We start from the raw sequence: 22,119 nt of genomic DNA on the forward strand, positions 1-22,119 counted from the left end.
GCTTTGTCAAATTTGCTCGGGGTGATTACAAGTGATCGGTCTTGAATTTCATCCTCCTCCAAACTGAGCACTGGTTTGTACCCTGGTGAAATACTGCTCTACCAGCACTCCACCATCACCCAGCGCTAAGAGAAGAGAATGCTTCATTAGTGAGCAAGAAGTGACCTCTAGTGAATCATCGCACCAGCTCCTGAGCCACACAACGTCTCCCCGGCAGCGCCTTGCCTCTCACTGCCTGATCGCATCCACATACAATTAAAATTCGGTAATGCTGGCACCGTAACAGTAGTCAGCACCTGCACACCATCGGTCAAGCACTTCAGATACCTTCAGTAACTCGCACTTTGCACAGTAGCTATAACACACGACAGAAAACATTTGCACGTCGAAAACCTCAAGGCATTTGTATGAACTCAATAAAATCTACCTACAGATAACTATTAAAGAATTGAATAGATTATGTTTTTTTAACTTGTCTTAATTTCAAAGTAGCATATCCAGAATTTTGTAAACAAAATAAGAAAAACATCCCATTAACTATGTAAAAAAAAATAATAATATTCTCCATGAACAGCCCTTTGTACTCTAAGAAAACAGGAAAATTAGAGTGGAGAAAAACAGTAGCAAAGAGACAGGCAGTGAAAATCAATTCGCTAGTTACGACATATGGAACAATATACAGGCTAGGAAATCCATAACAGTGAATGGTGGATGATTTTAGAACAGTAAAAAGAAACTAGCAAGCTTTCATGAGTAAAACACAAACCCCATTGGCCGCAGAAACACATTTCATATGTTGCCTGCCTCCATATATCTAGCTACATACTAACAGTTTTATATCCCTCCTAATACGTATATATTTTTCTAACAAACATTTGATAGGCAACTATTGGGAGGTACGCCTTTTTTTCTTTTATTAAACCAAAATAGAGACTGTTGAGCAAGTTTTTTACTTCCTGTTCTCAGGATTTAAATCTCGATAGCTGAAAAGTAAACTGCAAGGAATCCTTATCCCGGTGCAAGACCTCTTAAGATACATTCAAATCCTAAAGGACATCACTTTATGTGCCAGGTTACACAGCGAGATGGTAACTTTGTGTGTATTGAAAAAGCTCCCTTTGTATTGCTGTATAATGTAAAGAGAGAAGCGGACTGTTACCCTCGCATAAATACTGCCTGAACATACTACTTATATTCATATAACATACAATTTCACTACAGAAGAACGTCAATTCAAACAGGTGATAATCAGTATCAACAGATTTACTGCCACTTGAGTTTATATTTATTGCCAAATACCCCGATTTACAGAGTAAGGCAGCGCTGTGCATTATGATAGGATGGTATTATTTAAAGATTATTGGATAAACTTTCCAAAGGCCTTACCATATTACATGAACAAAATGTTGCGGAGATAACACATCTCAGGAAAACGTTTGCTAAACCGTTGCCTTTGGAGTGGCTCAGCTCCTCCACAGAGGGAAACACCATCTGACAGAGATGTTTTGTTGAATTTGTATCACAGCGCAGCACAACTGCGGTCCTACAAGTGCCTTTTGGGAACTCCATCATCTCACAACGACCATTCCTCTCGACAGCAGACTCCTCGGTGCAGTGTTAAAGACAGTGCCTGTTGTGCCAGGCAGGCACTGGCGAGGCGGCTGGGCTGATACATCTGCAGTATTTGTGACTCATGATGACATTGTGGAAAGCCCACAAAGAGTTCATCGTGAGCGGTAAACAAAAGGCATTAAAACAAGTAAAAGAACTTTCTGTGATAGTTTTAAAAGATAAATTTCCTAGAACAAACTACCGAATAGAAGAGGATTTGGAACATTTTATCAGCTTCAGAAACTGGTTTCAGTTAATGCACCATGTTGCTTTTCTTACTCTTTTCAGGTTTGGGTTTTTTTTTTTCATTTATTTCGTCAAGACGATTATTCAATCTTTTAACGTATACTGTCTTTTTATGAAGCAGAGTATCTAATACTGCTTCAGTGTAACGAACTATTATTTTTCAGTACACTGATGTGCCATTTGAACTATCAGGTCACAAGAAACAGAATAAACAAAAATCTGCAACCCTGACGCAAACAACAATTTTAACGTTTTCATTTTTATCACGTAATTCTAGGGAACATCTTAGGGTATACAAAAGGTTTTTGTTTTTTTTCTTGCTTCAAATTCTCATGTTTTATTTGGATCCTATTTACTCCTATGACCAGCAGAAGAGTCATTGATATTAGAATAATCTTTTATTAATTTATATTACTTTATGTATCTGAAAGAATGATCACAGTACAGACTTGTACATCACTACGGGAAGAGTGAAGTTCAGCAGACATACACAAAAAGGGAAATACTACCATGCAAACAGATTGGGTTCTTAATTAAAATGATTTGATACATCTTAGGAACAGTATGTCATAAATGATGAAGTTACCTTAGGAAAAAACTACTTTAAATTAACTAGTGGAGGCTAAAGACAACTGAGCTGTAATAATAAGTGAATGTATATAGATAATGTATAAATAATTAATTAGCTTTTCCTGAAAGACCTGGAAACAAATGAGAATACTGTGTGTATCGTTGTACTGAGCTGATCTCTAACTAAAGTGGCTTCTGAGACCCATGACCCAGAAAGGTTAAAGTTTGTGTCTTTCCCAGAGGCTGCACCTACGTGATTAACATTACAGAGAAACCCACATCAGAAAGGACTATCACAAGAGAGGAATGAACAATAATTCATGTAGATAACAAATAGTCTAAGGGGAAAAAAACCAACACCCTACCTTGGTTCAACAAGAGTATTTTGGAATGTTTTTCCTTTTAAGCACCACAACTGTAACTTCTACTAAACACCAAGTACTGAGAGGGAAGGGATGATTTTTTGTTTCTTGAGGTTTTACAATCACACCATCGTTAAGTGTTCTCAGTCTATTCCTCTATATTTCCTGACAAGGTATTTCCAATTGCGCTAAAATCTATGGGTGTTTTGAGATGGAGACAGATGTCTGCGAGGCCACAGGCTGAGGTCATCAAACTCATCTCATTTGTGACCTAAGCCTGGTCTCTCGTCTCTCTTAAAAAAAAAAAAGGGGGGAGGGGAGGAGAGGTATGGAAAGAAATTGTTTGCTAATTTACCTAGAAAATTGTTCTAGTTAATTTTTCATCTAACAGTACACACAGATTTTAGTAACACACAGCCAACATGATGCACATTTAGAAGATCTATATTTGTTCATCTATCATTGCTACTCCTCAGTGTAATTATTGTTTCTGGCAACTGTCTATTATTTCCTGAACATCTAACCAACCAACTTTTGAAGAACTCATGTTTAAATCCCATTTCAAAGGCAGTTTTGCTGCATTAAGTGGGTGAAATTGCTTAAACTTACACATTTTTTACATAAATCTTTATTTATCAATGAACAGTTCAATTTCTCAGTTCTTGAAACACCCAAAGAAAAAAGTGCCACGCTGATGCTGACATCATTTCTGCTGCTTAAGGGAAGACAAAATTGGGTCTCTCAAAGCTGCAGGCAAAATCCTACAATGGATAACAAATATTCCTTGTGTATACATGATTGGAGCGGCTGTCTCCGTTGGGCGCTGACTGTACGTTGTGGGGCACAAAATGGATTCAGAGCAGGGGGGTTTGTTAGAATCAGCTCATGTGTACATGCAGTATTCAAAGAGCTTATTTTACAATCACTGCTACCTGCTCCCTGACCCTAGAGATGTCTTCTTGCTTAAAACAACCATCAAACCTCCAAAACGCTACAAAACTTCCACAATGTAAATATGTATATATACACACTCATTGCACAGGGGGCTCTATTTAAAAAAAAAAAGCAAAGATACACTGATAGTAAATTTTCTGAATCTTCTTCCCTTTGATGGCTGCAGGGTAGCCTGAATTTTTACATATAATCCACTGTTGTGATCACCACTGTTTCCGTTCTGCTCTTAAAAAAAGAGAAAAGGAGAAAAAGGTTTTGTACAGGAGCATTAATAGTTCCACTTGCCCTGTGGCAAATGGGGAAAATATGTCAATGTGAATTATTGTACTGTCTCCATGGATCAAGATTTCTCTTAGTGCTTTCAAAATTCCACTAACAGAAACAATTGCTAAGAGCATTTGCTACTTAGCCTGCTATGCTGGAATCAAATAAGACCCTAGGATCAACTAATGCTAAAATATTATCTTTTATATTGATTTTTTTCCCCCATACATTAACTAAGGGAAGAAACAGCTGAATAATTTTAGCTGGAAAGAATGGCATATCACTCTCACAAGGACATTCAGAGAATTTAAATAATCAAGATAATTGCAAAACAGAATTTTGATCAGCTTAGACTCCCAGAAATGTAAGAATATCACAGTGTAATATTACTTCATTCTGACCCAAACAAGTTGTACTATATATTCCACTTACTACACATAGAGTTACACTGGGGAATGTAATATCGCTTCTTTACAGAACCCACACAGATGCATTAGAAAAAATAATTTTAGTTTTGTGCAGTTGTGCAAGCACATTGATATTCAAAGGAGTGAGCCAAACACTAATACAGAGATTCGAAGTCCATTTTCTTTACTGGGAGCCTGTATTATGGGTATTTATTGAAATTTTTTTTAAAATATCTCTTTCCTACTACTAGATTATAGTCTCAATTAATTAAGTACAATTGCAGAAATTCATGGGCCATTGGGCAGATCTGGTATGAAAATTTATTTCTAAAATTCTTGATCTGGCCAACAAGAATGCAGTAGAACAAGAATGAACGACTGATAAAATCAAGACACTGTGTACTTGCACATTATTGATTATTTCTACCAAATAGCAAATTATTTTCACTAGAAAATAATCATCTTGATTCTTATATGTCGTGGTATGGGCCAGACTGGACATTGACATGAACAACAAAGTCCTCCTCGGATGCCAACCATTGAACAAACGGGGTATTCATCACCAGGATTCACAAAAATCTAACAAATTCATCTAAGGCAACCAGGAAGATGCAATAAAATAGAGCTTTGCTGGGTGTCTGAGTTAGCACTACTAACATTCTGTATTCATTTAAAAAGCGCTACACAAAACCGATCAAAACCAAACACGTATTAAAAGGATTATGAATCAGCTTAGGACACATTTGTCAATGAAAAATTCTCTCAGTGGAGATGTTTCTAATGGGTATCTGTCGTCATCTTCACCAACGATGTGGACATAGATAGAAAATATTTGCCAAAATGACTGTGAACATCACAGAAACAATAATAACTGTCTGTAAAAAATAGTAGCAACAGCGTAATCGCACAGTCATTCTGGATCATGGATAAATGAAGATCACAGAAACAAAACGTGCTTTAATAAAACCAGGGTGGAAAACTTTGCCATTAGAAAAGACAACTGTCACACTGACAGGGTAGTGAACTAATGCCTAAAAAACAATGTGCAACTCTGCGTGAGCTTCAAGAACCACACCTCAATGTAAGGAGATAACATTTTTCTTGAAGAAATGGTTAAATTCAAGTATGGAGGATTTTTTTTTGCAATTACGGATAGGATTACTGAGATTATACTTAGTTAAGTATTGCTGCCAGCTCTGGCATCCATGTTGTGTACATTCGAAAGAGTACAAAAAGAAAGACTCAATGGTGGAGAAAAATGCCTTGAAGAACACAATGTATTCAGATTGCCAACAAAAGACCTGAGACATAATACGATTATGCTGTATAAATACCTTTGTAGGGAGAAATACCAGATACTAAACGACTGCCTAATCTTAGAGGGAGACATAATAAGAAAAAGCAACTAGAACTGGAATGCTGTAGATTTACATTCAAAAACTGCATTTTCTAGTTGTTGGGGTTTTTTTAAGTGGATGTCAAGGGTTATGGCGGTGTGTTCATCTCCTGAATACTTCAAATGCCTTTCTAAAAGATAAACATCAGTCCAGTAAAAAAAACTGGGGCTGCAAAAGTATCAGGGATATACGTGATACAAAGGAGTTCAAGGTACGCTAGAAGTTCCCTCCTGATATTATGCTCTGGGGAGTTACAGCTCCAAAAACTTAAAGATGACTAATTGCTGATCATTGCTCTGCTCCCTATAGGAATGAACAGAACAGATGATCTCAGTCTTTCACTGAGCGTCATCTATTGATATAAATCTCTCCCTGCTGGTGACGTCCATTAACAGGAAGCAATTACTAATGAGAAATTGTGATGAACAGGGATATCTTATCATAAAACAGCTAAATTCCAGGAGAAAGTTCATGGTGATCCCACTGACAGCACTACAGACAGAGTGGATAGATTTCAACTGGACTTCGGTGGGAAGCCCCACACAGCACATGAGATACCGAATACTCAAGGACTTTTATTACGAATTAATAACAAGTTGGTTTTACTGTCATTAAATAACTCAAAGACTTGGGGGTTCATGCACTTGTCTACCCAAGTGCACTGAGATAGGGATGTCTGGAGACTAGCAATGAATAACCAGATCACTGCCAGGTGCCGGAAGCGTGGTCTGCTATGAGCTGAAGTTTCTGTAGCACCTTCATCACACTACGTAGGGTACGTTGCTGGCAGAAGTGTTTTCAGTAAGAGGTGATGAGATGGCAATGTGTCCGTCTTCAGTACTGATGCTACTGCCACCTCGCTCGGCTTCAGCTCAGTTAGTGCTTCCCTAAGCACCTTCTCTACCAGGCACTCCAAGACTATTCCTGTATCTGACAAGTAGAACTGGATGTTGCCCATCAGTTTTTGGTATTTAAGCTGCTGACGTTTTAATTGATGAGACAGCATAGTCTTTTCCATTCAGCTTGCAAAAAAGTTGCACAAGACGGAGCCTAGAGGAATTCTGCTGGCAAGTGCTTTTGTAAGGGAAGTGAGGCGTCTCGTAACTGGGAGAAATTGGAAGGATTAAGGCATTAGTCAAGATTCGGGAGAAGTACAATCAGTTCGTGATTCTGTCACCAGCCTCCTATCATCCTTGTCATCCTAAACCACTTCCCTTCTATGTATCCAGCTTCCTCATCTTTAAATTATGTATAGTATTCGCCTGTTAAACACTCATGTTTGCTGTGACAGCAAACCCATAAAATATTTAGACATCTAAACAGAAAAATATCTGTAGGAAGTCAGCTATCTAACCTGCAGTTTGCCTTCCCCCCTCAGCTCTGTCTCATGCACCGATAGGTCTCCCAATGTTCAATTAACTGAAGTTCCTACTGCTAGCAGCAAAATATAATATAAATTTGCAGGCCTGTAAAATTGCATTTGATTTACTAAAACTACCATGTTTTGGAAATATCACCTAGAGCAGCCTCACAGAGAACCATGTGCATATTTTAACATACTTTTTTGGTGTCTTCTACTAGTGCTGAATGTTTTACTATTACATGGAGAGCATAGCAGAGGAGAGAGGAGTGGTCATTTATAAGGTAGATAGTTCTGGCAGGTCTAGATTAGGGGAAAAACTTACTTTCATTCTAACACAAAAACGCTGAATGTACTATAAAAAGCCAGTTGGGAAGCTAAACTGTCAAAATGATGATAGAATTCTGTGGGGCAAACCCTTGAAAGATTACCAAAACAGTAATAAATTAATCATCTGGAGAGACGGAGTATGAAAAGTAGAAATTAAGATCAATAAAAATTGTATTCATCTGTTAATGAAACATTTCCACCACCAAAAAAGTTACTGTTGTTAGAGAATACTGTCAGCCCCAGTCTGGTTTATGCTTTTTTTTTTTTTTTTTTAATGATAGTTGTACCTGTGTTGTATAGAAGAATTAAACACAGCGGGCGTAAGACAATATTGCTTTCTTACAAGATAGCTATCTCTTGCTTTTAGCAATCTGTGTAACTGTACTCCAATCACAATTGTATCATTAATAATAGATGTCAGTGCCTCCATCTGCCTCTGTGCTCTTCTCAGCCTTCACTTTGGCTTTACCCAGCACAGACGCGCGCGTGTTTAACTTTCACACACGCCGCAGGTGGTGCCGCAGACGTCCCGCCACTCGGGTCCACACACACACAGATCCTCTCGGTCCTGCTTAAACCAAAGTCTGCCACAAAGCTGACTCCCCATCGCTCCCCCCCAGTGCTACCATTAATTGCATAAAACACTTCTTGGGGGGGGGGGGGGTGGGCGGAACGGGACAGGACGACCAACAAGTTTTTCTGAGACTTGAGAAGCACAACATACACTAATCACTTCTGCAATAATTACAGCACATGAAGTAAGTGTGAACTACGTATTGGTCTGCAGTTTCCCCAATCAATTTAGCTTGAAAACAGCGTTTTTCTGTTTTCCAATTTATTGGGAAAACCAAGAACTAATATTTGTTTCTTTATGGACCAAGATTTGACGTTATTGAAATCAATGAAAGTTTGCCATTCAAGTATACAAGACCCCACCACGCTAAGACTGAAGTTTCAAGTTAAATTTGTAACTACTTACTACATAAAATAACAATTAACACAAGCTAATTTCTGCTTCCCAAAGCTCTAAAATAATTATAAAACAAAGACCACTGTTATTCAGACATTGGTTTTCAGGTGGTTAAACTGAAAGACTAGAGGGATTCAATTAAACATTTAATAACCGCAGAGGACAGTACAGTTCAATGTGCCAAAATAAACTTCAGCTCACAGCTGTATTAAAAATTTGAAAGATTTTCAGTAAAATAAATCCATATTTTATTAACATGCTTACTACAGCTGAAGGAATAACATATGTCATCATAAAATAAATGTTCAAATCAGTATTGTACACTGTCTTGGATATTGCCTGCCCTAAAATCAACTATCTCTCTAACTCATTCCAATTTTTAGAAAAATAAAGAGAATAAGAACAATCTTTTAGCACAAACAGTTTCTAGGCTAAGCTCTCTCTCCCATCACAAAATAGCTATAGGTCAGATGATAGGAAAACCTAGGCATACACCCGGCATAAACAGGTATTTGTGGGATGAGAAGTTGGCATCTGTGTTGCTATCAGGCAGGGCAGCGTATACAAGGCTCAGAAAGCAGAAGGGGATGAGTTTTGCAATGGAGTAATCCTTTCTGGGAAAGTCCTTTTTGCTCCAGAGCTTGTTCTACCTGCAGCCAACCTGCCACCAGGATTTACCTTCTGCCCATGACCAGGTGAAGGTAGCAAAGTTGTGTGCACTTGTCCTAGCTTTTTACAACCTTGCCACCTTGCTCGTATTTCATACTTTAAACTGATAATTGGTTAATATTAGCTAGGAAATTCCCTGAAACTTGAAGGAGCTTCCAAGAGAAGGGTGCTCAGAAGTTTACTGGGGGCAATAAAATCTTCATTGGCTCTGAGCTACTCTCCTTTAGCAGAGCTGATGCTAACCTCTTCTCAGTGAAGACCTATTACACAACTAAATGAGTAAGACTCAGAAATACATACAAGCTTTGAAATCTGAAGACACTTGTTATAGTCAAAAGCTGCAGTTCAACTCTAATATCACTGGGTGCCTTCATCTATTACTGTTAAACGAGCAGGATCTTCTAACATGACGGACCCCTGCAATCCTCCATTTGCTGCCACCTCCAGGTAGAGTAGACCCTACTAAACCCAACTTCTGAGCGCCATCATCCAACCAGAGCTTTACCACAACCCTCCCACCACAACCTCCCAACTCAAATAGCGCTGTGGGAAGACGTGCCCACAACCTTGTTAAAACTGAGGGAAATTACGTCCACTGCTCTCCTCTTATCCCCAAACCCAGCCAGGTTTTCACTGAAGTGAATCTGCTCGGACAGGCAGGATTTATCCGTGCAAAATCCACGCTGACTGTTCCCAGTCATCTCCTTCTGCTTCACATCCCCAGAAACACATTCCCAGTCCTCATACTACCAAGACAGTGGCAGAAACTTTTTCTTGCCGTTGACATTCAAGTCTCAACTTGAGCTCTGATTTTCTTAACACCATCCCTGCGTGCCAGGGCAGTATTTATAAATTCCTCCTTTGTAGCCTCTCCCTCCTTCCACCCATATGATGCCCTTAGATTTTAAAGTTTACTGGAGGCTGTGTAAGGACTCTACAGATCCAATTTACACCTATCGTTTCCTCAGCAATTTAATCTAACGATTTGCTTCCATGTTTCATTCAAAAAGAAGGTTTTTCTCTTTTGAAACAAAGCCTAACTTAAGAAGCACTGGCATCTGTAATGGGACTTGGATGGCAGCATGTGAGTAGCATTTAAAAGCCTACTGGGAGCAAAATTACGGCTCTTAAGAAGAGCGTGGCTTCTAAAATTTAATTTAACTGTTGCCTAGGCCTCTTCTTAAATTCTCATCTGTGCTAAACAATACAAGCAACGAGGTGACTATTGAGAAAGAAATATCCATTTTTATTTTTTTTATGTGCATTTAAAAAAAACAACCACACAGATTAAGAAGCATTTCCTAGAGTATTCTCTTCTGTCAGCCACAGAAATACCATCCCTTGGTATGTTTTTGTAAGTGTGATTATAGGCCCATTTATATATATGACATTTTAGTAGCAATTGTACAAGCACAGCTAAATAATTGTACTTGAAAATTTGATGATGGAAACAATTTTTTCTTTCTTGCATTCATCACTACTGAAAAAAAGAATGCAGTAGGTGTTTTTAATAAATAATAACCTAATTTCTGGATGTTCTGAGTACAAAGCTTGTGATGTAAATACAGTTCAGTCTGCTAAATGTTCCTATGAAAGAAGGGCAATTTAAAACTCCATCAAGAATAACTGATGACAAACTGATTTTTGTTTTAGTAAGGAGTTTCCTTGGGTTAAATGCAATTATCTTTTTTTTTCCACGTTTTGCTTTATTTAATGGCAAATCAACTGCCCTAGAGATGAAAAATGTGGCCAGATTATAAAATATTTCTTCATAAACAATGCATAAAAATATTATCAGACTGATGACAGTTGTTAAACTGATGGCCTTTTCATTCCTAATCACTAATTTCAGATAATTTTTTAAAAGCGCATTTCATGTAAGAGATTTTGATGTTCATCATCTCAAACCACATGGACAAAATCACAGAAATGCAGCACAAAAGAGGTAAGATTTCTGACACAAATCACTGAATGGAGTTGGGAAATGTAGTAGGACACTATGCCAAGGTGGGTTTTGTACGTGAAATCGCCACACCTGTAACTTGTAATAACATTGATTTATTTAGATTTCTCTTTACAGGAAAACGTTTGAAGGAGGACTTTCCCTGCTTGCCTTTTAGCACGGGTTTGGGCAGGGTGTTACTGGCTGCTTTGCAAGAGAAGTCAATGAGCTCGGCTGTCCTCCCCTGGGTAACCTCAGCTGGTCTGCTCTTCCCCTCAAACCCCTCCCCGCTGTTTCCCATGTTGAAATACTAATTATTAGCTCCTCTAAACTTCAGTGGTTAAAATGACCTAATTGCAAATTTTGCCATCTCCATGAGATAGTACGAAATGAAAAAAATCCACAGAATAATAGAACAGTTTGGGTTGGAAGGCACCTTTAAAAGTCATCTAGTCCAACTCCCCTTGCAGTGAGCAGGGACATCGTCAACTAGATCAGGTTGCTCAGAGCCCTGTCCAACCTTACTTGGAACGTTTCCAGGGATGGGGCATCTACTGCCTCTCTGGGCAACCTGTGCCAGTGTTTCACCAACCTCATCATAAAAAATTTCTTCCTTATATCTAGTCTGAATCTACCCTCTTTCAGTTTAAAACCATTACCCCTTGTCCTATTGCAACAAGCTGTACTAAACAGTCCATCCTCATCTTTCTTATAAACCCCCTTTAAGTACTGTAAGGCTGCAATGAGGTCTCCCTGAAGACTTCTCTTCTGCAGGCTGAACAACTCTCTCATCCTGCCGGAAGTAACATTTCTGCATCCTACTTCTGATGCAAGAAGATCTGTTGAATCACGATGATGTTACCGAGTGGACTTCATTTCATCAACCTCCCGTAGAACCAAACTGAAAAACAAATCTGAAAATTCTCCCAACAGTTTCTCAAAACATACACTGATTTATGCTTTCTACTTATTCTGCAACATGATCAGTTTTTAAAGGGTTAATTTATATAACAATTAATGAGTTACAATCATAGACATTACAGTAACTCTGGAAAACCCACACAAATTTCCCTATCCACAACACAGTAACAAAGAAAACACCACAGTCCTCTCACAGAAACACACTTCAAGTTTTGAAGGTATCCTAAGGATAACAAAATCTGGACTTTGATAAGAAAAGGAGCAAGTTCCAGAGCTCAGGACTATGTCCTCCTGCTAACTCTTTTCTTCTTCGTCCTTTGGTGGCTGCAGCTATCACTGGGAATTGCTTACACCAATCTGTTGCAAACCACTGCTTCGACATTTCAAACTGAACAACATCCAGAGAGCTCAACATCAAACTTTTCTATCCTCCCACCTCCTGGTTTTTACGTGCTGCCTTAACTTCGTAACGTTGCTCCCGAGGAAAGGGAGCAGAAAAGGCTTTCAGCAACGAAAAATGTTCCCTAGATGTCTTGCGTGCAAAACTGCATGGCTATTGGGGTTTCATGACCCTAACCTCATTACTGGTGCATCTCATCCCACCCCTTAGTTCCAAGACTGATGCAGGGTCATGCAGGGCACCACCCGGACCAGCAGGAGGTCTCCATTGACCCGGTTGAGAATAATCAATTTACAAAGGGATATTTCTATGCTCTCCCACAGAAACCACGCAGTGAGGCGAGCCCACGTACATTGTACCCTGAGCGCCTCTTGCACCAACACATCCCAGACTGGCAAGCAGAAGCTGGAGGTCCTGAAGACCTGCTACGTTTTGGGTTTGTACAACCATACTTAAGCCCCTGTAATTGGAGTTTATTCATCTCCTGGAAAAGAATAATATACATTTCTATTCTCATATTTACAATATGTATTTGACAACAGGATTTTCGTCATTTCTGCCTTCACTTTAACAGCACAAATATTTTGGCACTGAAGGCTGCAAAGAAGATGAGCAGATTTCATGTCAACATAGACAGGTATGAAAACAATACACCCTTAGGTCACCAGACTTACTTGGAGATTTCTTCCTGTGAATGACCACTTCATGTTCAAACTAAAGGGAAGGGCAACGCAGCTGTGTCATTCAATTAAAAAAAAATCTCCAGGAAGTAAATATTTGTTCTTTGCTGAATAACTGGCATGTTTGGAGCTTAAAAGGGATTTAAAGAGGGAGTGATCTACCTAGAAGATATAACCAGGTGTGTAACAATAATTTAAATAGTGACTTTTTGTACAGGCACAGAATATAGCACTCCCAAAAACCAGACCAAAAATCCCCATTGTGTTGAATGTTGTGGAAGGCAAAGGAGAAGACTCTTAAAAGCTTTGTGATTTAAGTATAAAGCAAAATAAAAAGTAGCCCTCATGCTTCAGACATCAAATAAATGCAGAACAGTAATGGCCAAATAGCACCTCTCAAATCTTTGTGGGGGGAAGCATCTTCTCCTACTGAAAGTGAAATATTGGAGCAGATGAGACACTACAGGCCACATCCAATATCTAACTCCATACAGCAGATGAAGTGAAACAGGCTACAAAAAATATATACGCATATATTTGTGTGTGCGACATGTCAAAAAAACAAACTCAGTGTTCAGGTACCAAAATTCAATGGATGCAGCCAGGCCGTCTCAAGGATGTTTCAAAAGCGTTTGTCATTCTTGTATGAGACAGAAGCATTACGTTATAATTGCTAACCTTTATAACCATGTAACAAAATACTTCTAATAACTGAAAGCACAAATGCGATGATTAAAATATAGTCAATCTTACTAAGTCGTCCTCTAGTCAAATGCAGGGAAGTAATTCTTTTCCTAAATTATTTACTAAAGACATTTGCACGAGGCAATGAGCCTGGGTAATGACCACTTCAATCTTTGTTTCCTTTCTTAACTTAACCAAGGGAAAATCAAGAAGCTCAACTGACAACACATAATACGAAAGGAAGAAAATAGTGTTCGCAAAACAAATACTACATTTCTCCCTTCTGGAATCTTACTAGGTATTAGTACTGTGTCATTCGGAAAAATACAATTCAACAGACCTTTCAACACATTTCTTTCCAGCTTCTGGAGATGCACAGCTTTGGTGCAGCTTTGCTTGTGCTGATGCAATACAAAATGTAGGTGCAAAATAAGAATGAAATTAATCTGTCAAACAGTACAATGAAATATTTAAACACATATCTAAAACCTTCAAACCCTGGATCTCTTCTGGCCAGGACGTCAGTTTTCTCCAGACTGGGGAACACGAGAGGCACGCAAGGTGCTAGAATATTATTTCCATCTGCAATATCCAAACATGGTGACAGACTGAGTCGTGCTGAGTAATATTCAAATGGCAGAGTTCAACTGGCAGCAGGGGCGGGGTTAAGTATTGACCTAGATACATAGTACTTTTTCTTAGAAAGCAATAAGAATTAGAGAATTCTTCATTACACATCCTACCTAAAGGTACCAAATGCCTCTCTTTCACCTAATTACGTATTTAATGCCACTCCTACTATTTCAGTTTTTATTTCTTCTAATGGCCTACATAGTTGATCAATCCATCAATACAAATATTCAAGAAATGATAATAAAAAGTATTTCAAGAACAGTAGCATTGATAGCTTGAGAGAGGAAATTTAGTCTATTAAATAAAATATATGAGAGAGGGTCAAAAAATTTTAAAAAATTAGAAACAGCATCAACAGAATGTGAATACATTAAGTATTTTAAAATACTAATGAGAAATTAGAAAATAAATATTGAGCATACATTTGATTATTTAAAAAATATTTTGTGTGTTATATACAAAATAAAATACAATCACTGAAGTTTATACTTACTCCAAACATTTCACTACTTTGACACAAAGTATATTTATGCGAAAAGAAACTAAATCAAATAATAAAAAGATAATCAATAGTTTCCTTGCCAGATGTAAAAGTTCTAAAGGTGCAACATGCTTTCATCATCAATTTTCTTTTTTTCTTGTGTCTGTAATAGTGAGGTACGAAAAGAAGAACCTGTCATACATCGCCTGGCTGCCTGCACTGCACTCCCGAAACACATCGACATCTAAATGGTGAACAAGTGCATCCCTGATGGGCTGCCCCCACGGCACTACCAAACTGATGGACCAGACCTGACCCCAGTTGGTTTTTATGAGAAGAACAGAACCAAATAAGTCGGCCATAAAAATGAGAAAATGGATGTGGAGTTTGGGTTTGGCTGCTAGAGTGCAATGTGAGATCCATAAAATTCTTCCATCACGACTTTGGTACTGACGAAGTGAAGAATGCTGTAACCCCAACATACAAATTTGGAAAAGAAAAAACAAAACCAAAACCACTGATCTTAAGATGTTGAAGGAAGGAAGAGGAAGAGATGGAAAACAAATATTCTGCTGCAGGGAGAACGCTGCCATGAAAGTTTAGGGGGAAGAGTACCAGTGATGAAGGCAACTCTTCGCTTTAATTACCATTGAACAAGTGTTCAAGGTCAGGCTGGATGAAGCTTTGAGCAACCTGATCTAGTCAAAGATGTCCTTGCCCACGGCAAAAGGGCTGGACTAGATGATCTTTGATGGTCCCTTCCAACCCAAACCATTCTATTACTGCAAGAACAGCCACAAGAATGGCTTCTGATCAACTGTAAATGGAAGATGACTCTGCCTAAGGCTGAGACACCATAATGACGAATGACCTATAAAATAATCAAAGACCATCATCTCTATAAACCTATTCTGGATGCTTTCTGCAAACAGCACAGTGTGTCCCCAGCACTAGTGGAAACATCAACCCGCCTCCAAAAGCCATTTCTCTTGACCTCGGTGCCAGGTTTCCACACTGACAACAGTCAGCAGGAGTCTGAATACAATCTTTAAAATAAAATCTTGGCAAGGCGACAATATTTTCAACCAGGCATTTCTATGAAAGTGTATTTCTTCAGGTGCTTCATCAGCTCTTTGACAGAAGTAGGGTTATTACACTTTTGCACTGTAACACAGGCAGGTTTGGGGAGGGAGTGGGGGTTGTTTTCCTAGAGATGCTTTTTTTTTTACCTTTTTTTGTTTGTTTTTTAAATGACAGAGCAGCTCGAATCACCCTTCTTTCTTTTGCAAAAAAAACCCCAGAAGAAAACAGACAGAAAAACTGCACTTCAGGTAGTCTGATGCAAGTTAAGTGGAATAAACAAAATATTTTTTTTTTTTATTGAGTCAGCAACTGCAAGAAACTAGCTGGCCTCTGAAATGAAACCCAATATGTACTTCTAAATAACAAGTTTTCACAGGGCTTTGTTTTACTTATTTAATTCCCACTATCTCTTTACCATCTGTCTGTAACAAGAAGGTTTTCTTCTGACCAACTGAGTAGTTAACGTAATGCAGCAGACAGGCTGGCTTATGTGAGGTGGGGGATGAGGAACAACCTGGACGTCCTGACAAATGAGATAAATGTCCTGGCACTCATCGCTTATTTGATTATAGGGAAAATTACAGTAAAAAATGAATAAAACATTGCTGCTATTCCACATTTCTCCTCTTTTATTTCAGTTTTCCTGGTAAGAACAGCTTCCCTTAAAAGCAGATGCTATTCTATTTTATTTATTTAATATGAAAAATGGCAAATTTGTGTGCTGAAACTGTTATAAGCATGCACAAATACTTTACTGTATTTGCAAACACATTTAATTCTTAACATTAATCTTGCATCCTGGTGTTGGTCCATTATGTTTAAAGTGATATAATATTACTAGGTGGTTAAACCCAAACTAGTTTTATATCATTTTTACAAGGTTTTTTTTGCTAGTTTTACATCAGTTGTTTTTACATCAACAGTTTCAAGATTTACAACCGTACAGCCATAAATAAAGTTTTACTCTCTGTCAATATTGTCTTTAAAAAAATAAGGAGAAATTCTGTATATCTAATAATGAAACATATTTTAGAAGTCTCATTACTGAGTTCTGCTTGCGAGCCAGTATTAAGGCACAACTAAAACTTACTTGCTTTTCATTGAGAGCGTAAAATGCCAAACACCTCTAAAAACAACTTTCCTTTTTGTTAAATATTTTGATCAGTACTAAAGAGAGTGAGTACTATATTTAGTAATGGTAAAACTCCATGACTTCAAGAATTTCTTGCAGTGAACGCCTGCAAGTCTCAACCGCTACCTTACTCATAAAGAAAAAAAGTACTTGCAAACTACAGACTTTGCAGCTGAAGACACAGCAAAGGTGAGTAGGCTGCAAATGAGATGCATAAGTTTTTAGTTTCATAAATAGATTACATTTCACATGCACACAATGATGGTATGATTCGATTTTTGAGCCAAAGCTCATCCAATAAAAATGTGCACATGCAGGTTTTTGGATGGTATATATATATATGCACAAATTCTACATTTAAGAGAAATCAAGCTTCAGCATGGAGTGGAAGGCACTTACACTGCAATAGAAGCCAAAATTAACTTGGAAACCTGCATTTATTGCTGGAAAATCAACCAGCTGAGAAATAGGGTATCTTAAAAATTTTCCAAACAACCTATTATTATCCCTATTCTAGTAACATCTAAACGTGCCAGATGAAATCATAGCCCCATGGCGTGAACTCAGAATGAGCAAATGTCTCTCGTTAAAGATGAAGCAGATAAGACAAAGAGAAAAAAAGGCACAGCCAGTCGAAGTGACTTGGTTGACGTCAACAAATCCATCACTGGCCAAACCAATAATACAAAGCCAGTCAGCTTCCTACACCAGCATCGTTAGGAATTTGACACCTCAAATTATTGACACCTCAAAGTATTTACAAATGAACATATCTAGGCATCCTACTCACTTGTGCACAGAATTCCCCCTCCTTCCCCACCCCAGACCCCGAGGACACTTGTGCAAAAACCAAGGACCAAAACACTTGATTTGTGTTTTTGGAAACCAACAAGACGACTATTGTTTATGTTTTTCTTCATGCCTTTCCCCACTCATCTATAAATAAAAAGTACTTTCATAAAAACCAAACAGCAATAACATTTATTTTGCATTTCTTATCCTTAACCCTTTAATCACCCATGGTACCACTCACGCAGTAACTGACAGAGGCCATTACAATGACATTATCAACCACATCAGGCTGAGAGAAAAGGGTAGCAACGAGCAATTTTAAAGTTCTGGTTCAGATAATTTAAGTTAACTTTCTTCTGGGGGGGCAGTCAGTACTAGGTAGCCCTTTTATGAAACACAACAATTCCTTTGAGCTCAGTGGTACGCAGAGCTCGGAGCCTCAAAGATGCTGGTTCCCAACGGAGCAGAGTTGGACCTCTGCAAGGCATTTCACTGCATAGGGCTCAAGAGAGAAAACAACGCTGGTTACGGCACTGCTGTCCCTAATACCAGCTTGAGAAAGGGAGCATTTGGAAGACCATTGGCACAAGACACCACTTGAGTTGGCTTCCAAAGGATCTCGGTACAAGCACGCATCAGAAACACAACCGCATAGCTGAAAAACCATGCCAGAAATTCGGCCTCCTTCTTCCAGCTTGGTAAAACTGAAAGCACTGCACGCTATGGTTCTCCCTCAGTTATCTTGCTAGACCTGTGCGCATTTGGAGAGGGGGGAAAAAAAGCACAAAATTAAGTTGCTAAAACATAGTTTACATCAATGAAAAAGAAAAATAGGAGAAAAAATGGCCTCTATTTTATTAAACACAAATTTATCTGCAGCCTTTCCAAAGCAAATAAAAAAGGATGGCAGCTTATAAAGACGCACATTAAAGATTTAGGAAGCGTCTTTTATGCACAAACTCCATGAAAATCAGACTCCAAGCATGTCAGGGCTACTGCCTACTTAGCAGAGTAACAAGAAAGAAAAGTGGAGCTGCATGTTAGAAGCCTAAACCTCCTGTTTCGCCTTGTGTAATTTATGAAAGCACACTTCAGCTGATGGGAAACGATAATGTCTCTGAAGAGCAGCATTAGGAAGGCCTAAGTAAATCAGTCTTTCGTACAGCTGAAGAGAAAGCCAGAATACGTTATACTTCCAGCTCCAAATGAAGAAAATCTACTGACTTCTGGTATGATAAAAATATTACCATATACTGTCACTTTTTTCATTGCCTTCAATTAATTTTTCTCTCTGTCACATCCAGATAAATGCTGGCAATCTTTACTCCTCAAGCCTATAAGCTGTTTTTCATTTTTGATATTACAAAGTCTATATAATATGTGTGTGAGAAAGAATGTGATTTAAGAGCAGTGTAATACTTTAAAAATGTATTAATATATAATAACTTCTCCTATTTAATCCAAGACATTTTTTAAATTAAAAATACCTCAAATAAAAATCTATGAGACTCTTGTCCAAAATTACTCAAACCACACAATAAATCCATCATAAAACTATCTTATGTGCATGACAGAATCATGAAATGACTCTGTCACATGCATATATAATTGTACATTTCAACCTTTCGAGGAATAGTAAAATATGTTGAAAACGAACTTACCACACAATTTTGAGAAACTGCGGTTCTGTAAGTCTAAACAGAAAGTGTAGCAAAATACTTGTAGCCAAACATATTAAAATTAAGCTCATTAAGTATCAAGCAATTAAGTACAGAAATTAAAGTAAAGCTATGAAAGCATCTAAGGGGAAGATAAATTCTTTGTTAAAAACCCAACAGAATATATGAATAGTTTCCAGTTGTGCTTCTCGACCTGCATTTGACCACTTTGTTGCTTCTCTTCCTCGGTTCCTGGGAATCCTCCTTTGCTACAGCTGTCTGGTACCTACTCATTAAAACTAGACGAATTCTTGTCCTAGGTCAGACCAAAGACTCAGACAGCCCAGCATGCTGTCTTTGGCCACGGCCAAACATGAATGCCTCAGAAAAGCGCGAAGACTGGAGTATCCATACAGTAATACTTTCCAAAATGTGCAGTAAAGTTGGCGCTCAGGGACCTCTAAAGCAGAGCTGATGGTTGGAGGTTTACCAATACTCATCAGATTTCCCTTTCACTTGCCCAACTTGTGCCAGAACCGTCTGCAGCTCCATGTCGCCACCAAGATGCATCTTCCTCTACCTCAAGCCCCCCAGCACAGATCTTCAGTCACAATTTACACTCTACTCTTTGAAGTAAAAGAAGGGGGAGTAAGCTGAGCTCTCCTGGTACAACAATGATACTTCAAAAGCATGAGGAGAAAAGAGAGCACCAATTAACTTCATCTACAACCCCAAAGGTCACCCAGATTCTTCAAGCAGTGCACTTTTTAAGCAAGTGTACTATTTAAGTAAGGAGAAATTATCTTGGACTAGTAAGAAGTGGTTAGTGCTGGAAATATGTATAGTTAAGCCAGAAATGAAAAGTTCAAACATTATCTGGGAATCGGGAGGACAGACTGGGAGGTGCTTTAATTGCACAGATGGAGAACATACGAGGCCAAGAAATCAAGTTACAACTGATTTTTAAAAGTTGAATTATTCACCTCTTATAAGCATCTCACTAGAGTCTGCATTTTTTTTCTTTTCATTATCACACGTGTGAACAAGAGGTTAAATAATGGTGAAATTAACTGAGCTTAGAAAAATTTTCTGGGGCAGCACTGTAGGCAGATAAAAATCACATAGCCTGAAAGGCCGACTTTAACAATTTTCTACTCTTGAGCTTAAAAGAACCACAGCACAAGACAACAATCTCTTCACCTGGCAGTAATATGCATTTAAAAACAGATGAAGACAATTCTCTTCCAAAATTTTCTGGCTAGACCACAGTAAATATCCAAAGAGAAAGAGAAGGTCTGCCTAGAGATGTCTGTGTAGATTGCAAAGTTGCTTATTTGATTTACCAAGTATTCAAAGAGATTTAAACGCTTCACAACAGTTAGACGAAAGTCTGGTCAAAAGGTGATTTTTAACCCTGACAGAGGCTTTTATTCATTTTTACCTCCAGACCTGAGCCCGTCCCTCATATAGGGCTTTGCCTCCTCACCCTGCACTCACAGAGCCAGAAGGACGTCAGAGAAAGGTTGTCCACCTCCAAGAAGGATGAATGCTGGATATAAAAAAGCCTAAAACCCCAATGTTAACGTCACAGGTGTTCTTAGAGCGTGCTATTAATGTCACAGACGTTTAAAATAAAATGGTTTAGAGGTTGCAGTACTGAGATGTTTCGATTAAGGTTAAGTGGAGAACTCCAGGACTGGCATCTCAGGTTATATATTTCCTCCTTATTTGAAAGGTCATATCAGTGGTACCAGCTATTTTAAAACTTGCATACAGACAACACTCAAATACATTCTTTGTTAATGTACAGAAAGGACTAGATGACCGAGGGTACTGGAAATTATATGCATGCTCAAAATACAGCTTGCTACAGTCCCACTGCCCTGACCTTACACCAGCCGTAGCCGCTGCATTTGGGGGGATTAGAGGATAGGTCCCCACCTACTGCTCTTACTCCCCATGGATCAGACGTCCAAGAGTTTGTTCTGTCCATTTTTCAGCTTTCTTGGCAGATATAATCTGCCTTCACGATTTCCCAAAGCAGCAAGGCCTAGATGTTCACCACTTGCTGTGTAACTCATTTATTTCATCTGGTTTATGCTGGTCTCCCATTAGATTCATTAAATTGCCCCCCTGCTTCTAGTATGGAAGGATTTGATGGAACAACAGCTCTGCTCAGCCATGTATTTACTGGGACTTGTAAAGAGTCTCTATAAAAGTGGCAGATTAAAAGTCAAAGTTCATCTTTTAGAAATTAACGCTTTTAAGAGGGGCTGTTGTACACATGGGACTCACAAAGCCATACACCCCAAAATCACCGCAATTTGCCTTCTTTAAGCAAGAAGTATCCATCTCTGGAGAATCACACGGTATTTTTTCCAAGTAAGACTGTACACTTGCACATTACATTGGGATTCAATGACAATTCAAATAATAACACATTTTTTCTAGCCAAGTGTTGGAAGGATGTGTGTATATCCTGCTTTTCCCCCACCTCTTTTCTGGTACGCTGTTACTTGAAATGCACTTTATAAGGGACACAGCTTAGATATTTTCATACCCGCTAGCAATGG

The 22,119-nt window shown here is 38.5% G+C and overlaps 1 protein-coding gene and 1 long non-coding RNA gene across 13 annotated transcripts in view; one reads left to right on the forward strand and one right to left on the reverse strand.

Moving 5' to 3' along the window:
* The window catches only part of CTBP1 (C-terminal binding protein 1), a 249,997-nt gene that overhangs the window by 77,589 nt on the left and 150,289 nt on the right, over positions 1-22,119 (reverse strand). The gene's annotated exons all lie outside the window — the stretch shown is intronic.
* On the forward strand, positions 10,684-16,181 carry LOC141743930 (uncharacterized). Its single transcript, XR_012587274.1, has 2 exons — positions 10,684-13,040; positions 15,054-16,181. It is a non-coding gene; the product is annotated as an uncharacterized LOC141743930 (long non-coding RNA).

The sequence above is a fragment of the Larus michahellis genome, chromosome 5 (assembly GCF_964199755.1).
Source record: "Larus michahellis chromosome 5, bLarMic1.1, whole genome shotgun sequence".
In the NCBI taxonomy this organism is placed as follows: Eukaryota; Metazoa; Chordata; class Aves; order Charadriiformes; family Laridae; genus Larus; species Larus michahellis.